Below are 9,220 nucleotides of genomic sequence, written 5' to 3' on the forward strand. Positions count from 1 at the left end.
TTTTATCAAATATGCGAATCAAAATTTTTAATTGAAATAGTTGGCCTATCGTTTTATATACGTTTTACTTCAAGGGAAGGAATTTTCAACAATTCTATTTGACCAGTGAGGATACTTATGAAAATTATTTGAATCTAACGTCAATCTTCAGTAAAGATTAATTCAGGCATGAGTGGCATTGTATAGACAGATAGAAGTGGCAACCCCTTATAAGTCTTCGGAGTACTGTAATTCGAGGTACAATGAGTATCTCTCAATTAAAAGAATATCCTTCCTTAGTTCTCCTCCCTAAATCAATCGTTTTTATGCAAATCCTGTCTCAATTCCAATCGAATAACCTTGATAACTAATCTTCCTCTACCGTGCACTCTAACTCTTAACAGTTCCTTAACTTATCGGACTCCATCACCAATACGGGATTTGACATGGCCTCGAGGAAGAATCATGAATGGCAGCTGTTCTCATCCCCTTCCTTTATACTGTTTCACTCTCCACCTGACTCTTTTTCTCCTTCCTCTGATCATACTTCACTCACATTCCTGCACTCTACTCGTCCCTACATCCTCGTCCTGTCAATTTCTACTCCGTGGCGTATTTAGACGGTAGTAATGGGCCAAAAGTTCATTCTACTTGCACTTCCAAAATTCCGTTTCCCACTTGAGAAAGTTTATATTTTTCTGCGGTATCTATAAATCTCTAGAAATAGCTTGAACTATTTTATTTTATTTCACAATATGAGTATTATTATATAATTTAAGAGATCCGCCTGGAGTCTACAACTACAATTCTTCAGCTAAAAATGTCTCTGTGATTGTCACTTTTATAAAGAACTCCAGGACGAATTCCCTAACACCTATACTAAACGTTTGGTGACTGCTTACAAAAGGAATAAAAAAAAATCAGTAACTCCCTGAAGCTATCGCTTTTCATTTTTGAATTATTTGTTTATCTTGTAAATTTCTCCAGAAATAAGTAACTTCTTTTCAAATTGACGTATTCCAATGCTGAAATCTATTGTCTCTACTTGTGACCTGGGCCAGTGCTTCTATAAGAGAGTATCTCTTATAAAACATATACTTTTAATTACTACCGAATTTTTATGAAATGCTGATTAAATAATAGTCTTGTAGATTATAGTCTCTGACACCAAGACATCCTTCGTCCCAGCTATGTGAAGACGGGGTGGAACTGGATGATTTCAAAATGGAAAATCTGGAAAAAGCGAGTCGTCTTTTAAAATTTCAAACACGGATAATTATGGTTTTACAATAGCACAGCATATACCACACCGCGAACTGTACGTCGTCTATTTGCATCTTTACTCAAATTAAAAGCAAATCGCACGTTAAATGCAAATCAGGATATATACATTTTATATACATAATGTACATATTGTACAACAATTATTACATTACAGAATAGACAAAATATAGAAATATTGGTAACGTCATTAATTTAGCAGAACTGGCACCATTATCTAGAAGAGACAAATAAACATGAAAATCCTAGCTACAATAAATACGATTGCGTAAGATGTATAAAATATCCAACTACAGTTGCCAAATTTCTAAATTCTACAATACAGGTGTCCGAATATAAGCGTAGTATTTGAAAAAATAACCGTAATGCCTTTAACTTGTTTTTTTTTTTTTAGTCTAAATGATTAAAAATGATAACCCCTTTGCAAAATAATGCGCCTTTCAGTTACTCACCTTGACAGAGTTGTGAAATAAGTGGTTTTATAATCTTTAGATCATTTTGTACGGTGGATTTTTCATCATTATTACACAATACTTCTACATTATTTAGACATTGTTCATATATCTGGTAACCACTGAAACAAATGGATATTTTAGTTATTTTCAAGAAAGCACATAATTTTTCCGAGTGCGTTCCATAAATTGCATTAATTCAACTGCTTTGGGGTTAAAGTTGTCTGAATAGTTCATATCCTTGGTGATAGAGCTAGAGATAGATTCGGTCTTTCATTAGCTATTAATGATGTATTATAGCGAGTGTGTCTTCTTAAGTTAGCAAAGATATATCACGCCATTATAAATTGATTGAGATTTGTCGTTCGGTTGTAAGAAGTTATATATATTCATTTGTAATCTTTATTTAATTGAACTTTACCCGCATCTATCTTGTGACGATGAATATGTTTGTAGTGTGTTGTTGAGTTTACTGACACATTCATATAACATTGGTGTACAACCAAAACCTAACAAAAAATATCAAAATACACGTAAAATACAAACGTGCAATTTAGAAGGAAAGCAGGAAAGGAAATGAATTTTCAATGGAAGGATCCAGCATGAGAGACTATGGTATTCAACGACCAACCTTTTTTCTCCGAAATATGTGTCAGAATGCACAAAATCATTTCATTTTTCTAAATTTTTCTTGAGAAAAACCCTCGAAGACGCTCTATGACTATGACTATGACTTGCAACTATGACACAGAGTAGCCAAAATTTGAATTCAGCCTCAAGCAGTTCTCATGCCAGATCTGGACCCCGTTTCTTGAAAATTCGTACTACTAAACCTGCACATCATGTGCTTATTTTTGACGTTTACAAATAGTTGATTCATAACGTTTACGCTCGTAATGTTAATCTACGATATTTTGAGAAACGAGGTTCTGCACGTTTATATCATTGACGGAAGATTTGCTATACCTTGACATTTGGAATAAAGTTGTGGATTTATTTTCCCGATTAAAGTATTGATAGAATTCCTCTCATCTTGGGTACATTCTTCTTCTATAGCTCGTAAACAAACATCAAACGCTTCATTAGCACTGTAAATTAAAGATGGGAAATCGATATCAAATATGAAAAATATATACAACCCGCCAGTTGATTAGCACCAGTTATCGGAATATAATATAGGTCCGACATCGGTTAAAGAAAAAACTGAAAAGTAGCTAAATTAGGTTCCCTCAACTGATAACAGCACTTTTATTTGTACTCGATGCTAATCTTTTCACAAGAGAATATTTTCAACAACAAAAAAACATACGCGCAGGCAAGTTCTTTATTTCCAAGATCATCCGATAAAGACACATTCCATACAGCTATACACATACTAGATTGTACTGAACAACCTTTCCCTGTAAAATATAAATGTGAAAGTTCATAATTTAGTGAGATCCGCTTTGGGATGCGGGTTAGAGTCATGGATGGTGCGTACATTAGTAATTATGTTATCACTGGTAAGGCATATAGGATGTTCTTATGCGATAATGAAAACAAATTTCACAACGAAATTTCGTAACAAAATATGTAACAGTTTTGTCACGAATCACCTCCATAAAACATTTAGTAAATTATGTCGGGGCAAAAGGTAAAAAATGTAACAAACCTCTACAAGCTTTGTTTAGTTTTGGACCAATATTATTTAAAACTCCTCGTATAGTGTTAATCTGATCTGCTGTACAGGTACTCTCAATATTCAACAGACATGTCATATACTCCTCGGTTTCTCTGCATAATAGGAAGACCACAGTGAAAATTTTCATTTGAAAACCCATCGGCATGCATTTACATTATAAATTAATAAGAAATTGAGCATTTTGGAATGTTTGGGATCGTGTGTGTTTTCCATGATTCGGCTCTCTTTGATGCTGACAAGAATACTTTCTTCTGGACGACCAATACGTTCTAACCAGTCCTACACACAAACAGACAATGTAGAGGTTTGTCTGATTCAGTGGGTTTATGGTTGTATAATAGCATGATAATTAGTTCACTGACATCATTTGAATTGAACCGTAAACATTCCATACTGAGAGGAAATGAAACTTGATACTTTTACTATCATGGAATGAAATGCACTTATTTCAGAAAGTTCGAATATTTCAAGTGAGCAAGGAAGCTTGAAACTATAGGTAGAGCTAAAAATTCGGTTCTGTAGAGAGAACTACTCACTTGCATTGGCTGGGAACATCTGGGGTTGATCCAGTTGCCTTCTGCCACGCCTTCAAACAACCAGCAAACTCAACATCGCATGCTTGTGCTAGAATTATATCAGAATTATTGAACTATTATTGTCATTATGATGCATGAAGGACAATTCGATTTTAACTATATAGCTTAGATGCCAGATCGATAACTGCAGCTGTCGATATCTGATAGTTTACGTTCCTCTGTAACACCTGGGTTAATAATTCGACATAATCTATAATATTCAGAACCACCACTTATCTCATTACACATTAAATGAGTTCGAATTTAATTTCGAATCGAGTATATCAAAATAGCAATAAATTCATTTTTAGGTGAGGTTGATAGACAGAATTCTAGAAAAATCTTGGTATTATCTGTTATATCTGGTCCTTGAACACAGACCGATCATATAAAGTTTTCATTGCGGACCAAACATACCCATAAATATATATCTAAAATGTCTAGAAAAATCTCTGAAGCGTTTGTAAGCTTTAAGAGAACTCTGTAACTCTAGAAATCGCGGTATAGAGATTCCTGGTGGTAAAACCTTTTGTAAAACGTTATTCCAGTTCTTCTTTAAAGCAATGGAAATTTTTTTACCTTGACACTGGTGAGATAGGACTGGTAGTACATCTTTATTTAAAACACTCTCTATAGTAGCTTTAATATCAGGTGAACACTGAGACTCTAGATTTTTCAAACATGCTGCATAAACAATTACAGCTCTGAAAGAAAGAAAAAAATGGTAATTTGTATGAGTATTGTGATGCTCTGACTTATACTTGCAATAGTTTCATATTTCAATTCTAGGACTACCATTTCACTGTGTTGTGATTGTATTTCAGTGTGGGCTCATGTCGATTGGCAATTTCAAAGCATCTCGTCGAAACGCCCTTGTCGAGAACCTGACAATTTAACAGTAATACCAACTGACCAATTAGTCAAAAATAGATCGAGTCATAGATTGATCAGAATTCGCCAGATGTCACCAGTTGTTAGCTCCAAGTTCTCGCAAGTCGCAAGATGGAAACATAAAATGAAATGACATATTCGTTTTCCTTTTCTTCACACCAAAAAAAAATCGGTTTCATTTAGGGGATCCTGTTTGCGGGCTTAAGAAGCAGGATGATAGACAACTACTTACGCGCATTCCATATCTATATCGCCATTCGCTTTGGCCATCGAATCTTTCCACACTGCTGTGCATGTCTGAGATTGTGTCGTACAGTCCTGGCTGGTAATTGTAGTGATGCTGAAAGCTATAATACAAGAGATACAAACACTGTTTTGCAAATGTTCTTTTATTACTGGAGATGTACCCATGAACCAACTCCCTTTCCCACAATGCATAATTTTATTGAGCAAATGTTTGCCCCATTGTTGATCAACCAACAGGGAACATGAGCTGGACCACTCCCGTCCAAATTCGATATCATGCAACATTGGCCTAGTTGAAATTGTCGAAAGGAAAGGTTTGTTAATCTCATACTGTTTAACTGTTTAACTAAGCACGTCAGTTAGTGCCAACAGATAATCGTCGAAACTTGATCGTCAAAATTTGATCTATCTTTTCCATACGTATCCATAATTATCCCCGTCCGAAGGTTACATTGACGATTCGCAGTTAAGATCCTAAATGGATTTTTTTTATGGTCCATTATATGGAGAGTCCATACACATGCAAAAATTTAAACCAAAAAGTCTAATCCTAGTACTTTTTGATCTCAATTTCTTTTTCGTCCAGATCATGAAACATACCCCTCATTCGTTCGAATCGCTTACCTAAAACGAATAACTTCAGAAAAAAATCCATTATTGAACAAGACGATGATTTTAAAAGGGTCAATTATCAGTCGTATAGATAAGATAGAAACCATTAGATGTAGTTGAAAGTTCATAGATATCAGACGTTGATAAAAAAAATAGAAAATTTGAATCGGCATGTTTTTGATTGCTGTGGTTTTACATTAGGCCTGTAATCAGCACTGATCAGAACTCGTAAAGATTAGGAGGTGAGAGCCGACAGTGGGTCGACTCTCGGAAGCACTGACACAGGCATCAGAATATTTCTTACCTTGAGGGGGATTCAAACTCACGGCATTTAATCGCCTAGCAGACGCCAATCCAACTCGCTACCGACTGAGATATCCCAGGTGGTGGAACAAAAGGCACTGGCACAGAGAGTAATTGATGAAAATGAGAGAATTTTCAAAGTGATGGAGCATATTTTGCCATATCTATATGATACTCGTAATGAATAGTTGAATAGCGGACTGTTTTGAGAAATGTGTAACCAAATGGAGTTAAAAAAAAACTATGACTTCTCCCTTCCATCACATTAATAGAAAACCAAATTGATTACACTATATAAATAAAAGAAATTCTAAGTTTCTAAATTGTTGAACATAAAAAAAAAATTGGAATTGGGCACCACAAATTAAACCAATGTTGAATTCGGGCAAACAGGAAACAGACGCGCACTCATCGCTTGGACTGTTAAATATAGTTAAAGGGAAATATTCGGGGGGTTGATTTGGGTCTTGAATATATGTAAATAGTCTTCAAAAGTACTAGAAATTACGAAAATCGCATAATTCCTTAAAAAATACTTCAAACTAGGAATTTTACTCACAATTACGATAAATGTCTTTTTTATCTCTCAAAATGATGAGTCGTCTCTTTAAACTTTAACTTTTAAACATGGATAATTCTAGACATACATGGATTTGAAGGCTCAAATTTCGGAATTGTCAAGAACTCAATAAGAAATTTATGTAATTTAGAAAAGAGATTTAGGACACCATTATGGTGGCCCATGAGCGCCATAGCTGTTTTATTATTTTATTTATGAAAATACCTTTCTTTTGAATCACCATATTCTCTTTGTCACCAAGTAAGTAAGAATAATAAAACGCCACTGTATTTTAATCAGATTTTATATACAAAAAGAGGAATAGATTTGGTCGTTAGGCCATACAAATTAACTCGCAGTATCGTTCATTCAAATTGTCTTATGATTATAATTCCTCTTTTCGGCGATGATCAGCAGCCTGTCCAAAATAAATGTCTTGATCGTCATCAATATCGATATGAAATTTAGGATTTTTTCTGATACCGTAAGGTCCTGTTTTATATTCGTCTGGGACTTCACTGACAACACTTTTCTTTTTATAAAATCCTTTCTTAATCAACAACATATTGCATTCTTTCTGGTTTAATTTTGACAGATCTATACGCTGAAAATAGACATAGAATAGTTTTTAGAGAGTTGCATCTGCTGTTAATATCAATTATATGACAATCTATTTATTTTGACACCATCAAGTCCAATAAAGGCAGTTTCTATTACAGAGTTTTCAGTCTTTGCAGCCCCTTTCAATCTTCAGTAAAAGAAGCATAATATTAGATAGAATGGTGGTGGTCCATGACAACGAAAAAAAATTGGAAAATGGTGGCCATCTAGATTTCGGGGAAAGCTTAAGTACAGCTACTTGTGTGTTTCGAAATTTTTCCTGGCCCTATACTGTAAGATGAAATATGTTATGAGAAATGTTAAGGTTTTAGACTTTATCAGTAATTATAGCCTATATCCTTGGAATTCCCACTGTATTAAAATAAATAATTATTCCACTATCTCGCCCTCTCTACGACGTCACATCATGTAGCAGTAGTTTGGCGCCAAAATTCGTAACCGATGGATGACTTACCTCTAAGATTTGACCATCTTTATTCAGTAATAGTAATTCAGGAGTAGCACCGTGTACTTCTTCTAAGTGAACATTATGACTAAAGTAGGAGTTAAGATCAACAAACCAACAAGACTATACAATTTTTCATCTTTGTTGAAAAAGAAATGTATGAAGGTCTTATTACTGTAAGGCTACATTTCTGGCAATAAAAAATATGATGGTAATCGTTTCAAGATGCACTGAACCTTCCTCCGACAAAACTGAACTGAAATAAAGTTGCATTAGATAGGCGATAGGCTTTTATGATTTTACTTCCATTGATGATTTAATTTTAATAATTCATATCGTACCCGTCGCCTTTCAATTTGAAACAGTTTCTTATAGGCCTAGCAGAACATGTCCATTATGATATTGACTCAGGCAGAATTTCAATGACAGTATCTATGGGCTCTCGAATAAGAGCATAAAATTCGTTACATCGTGAAGACATCTCTAATGTTAATTCAATAATTCTAACGTGTGTAAGGATACAAAAATGGAAGATCATTATAAAGAAATCGTCGAACTTCTGGTAATCGTCTCACTTTACAACCATAACAACTCTGAAATAAAACATCAAAGTTATAAATAAATATCAGAAGATTTCCATAGGGCTGTTCCATGGTCAAAAGTAGCCTAAATCCATTAGCTCTGATAGACAAAAACGGCGTCATGCCAATAGACACTTTCCGTGTTAGTTATTTGTATTGTATCTCAAAATTCAAATACGACGTAGTAGACTAAGTTTTCCTTGCAATTCAACAAATATATTTTGTAACAGTTTAAATTGTCGAAATTCCCAGGCGTCATCAGTGTAATAATACGTTAATCATGACAACAATACTCACAAATTCGTGAGTCCAATTCAGGAAAGTAATTGGGCACTTTCAGTTGATACAGCACTGATTTAGAATTCGAAAACTCCCCCCCCCCCCCCCCTACACATTCACAAGCCCATTATTCTTGTTCTTACCTCTATTCTGGCTGACATAACATCTCCTTTCCTAATTGGTTGTTCATTTTCATCTGAAAGGCCTATATCTATTACTGTGTACAAAAATAATAAAATCTGACTGAGAACAACACTCATATCCATTGTGCTTAATAGAGAAAATATTTGTGTTTTGTTGTAGGCCTAGTTAAGAATTTATGTATTTGTCAATTTGTAAAGTGTCCTCACATTCTTCCACGTAGAAATCAGAGTAAGAAAATCCAATCATGTGTGGAACAGCTTGTCAGATTAGAAAAAGAAATCTGTGCGGACGCTATTGATTTACATATTAAGCCATGTTTATAAGAACTGTTACCACCTATAATAAGTTACTAGAAACTTACTGCAGTATATAAAAAATATTGATGTGTAGGCGTAGACTAAAGAGTTATTATATATTGATTAGTTCTATGACGTTAACGTACCATTTAATTATTGGACGTCATAAAGAAAAAAAAATGGTTATGAATATCTTGCATACTGCCCCTTTAAAGGATTTGTATACGCCCACATGAAATGGGGGGGGGGGGGGGGGGGGGGGGGGGGTTTTTAAA

The sequence above is a fragment of the Lottia gigantea genome (genome assembly GCF_000327385.1).
Source record: "Lottia gigantea unplaced genomic scaffold LOTGIsca_2, whole genome shotgun sequence".
In the NCBI taxonomy this organism is placed as follows: domain Eukaryota; kingdom Metazoa; phylum Mollusca; class Gastropoda; family Lottiidae; genus Lottia; species Lottia gigantea.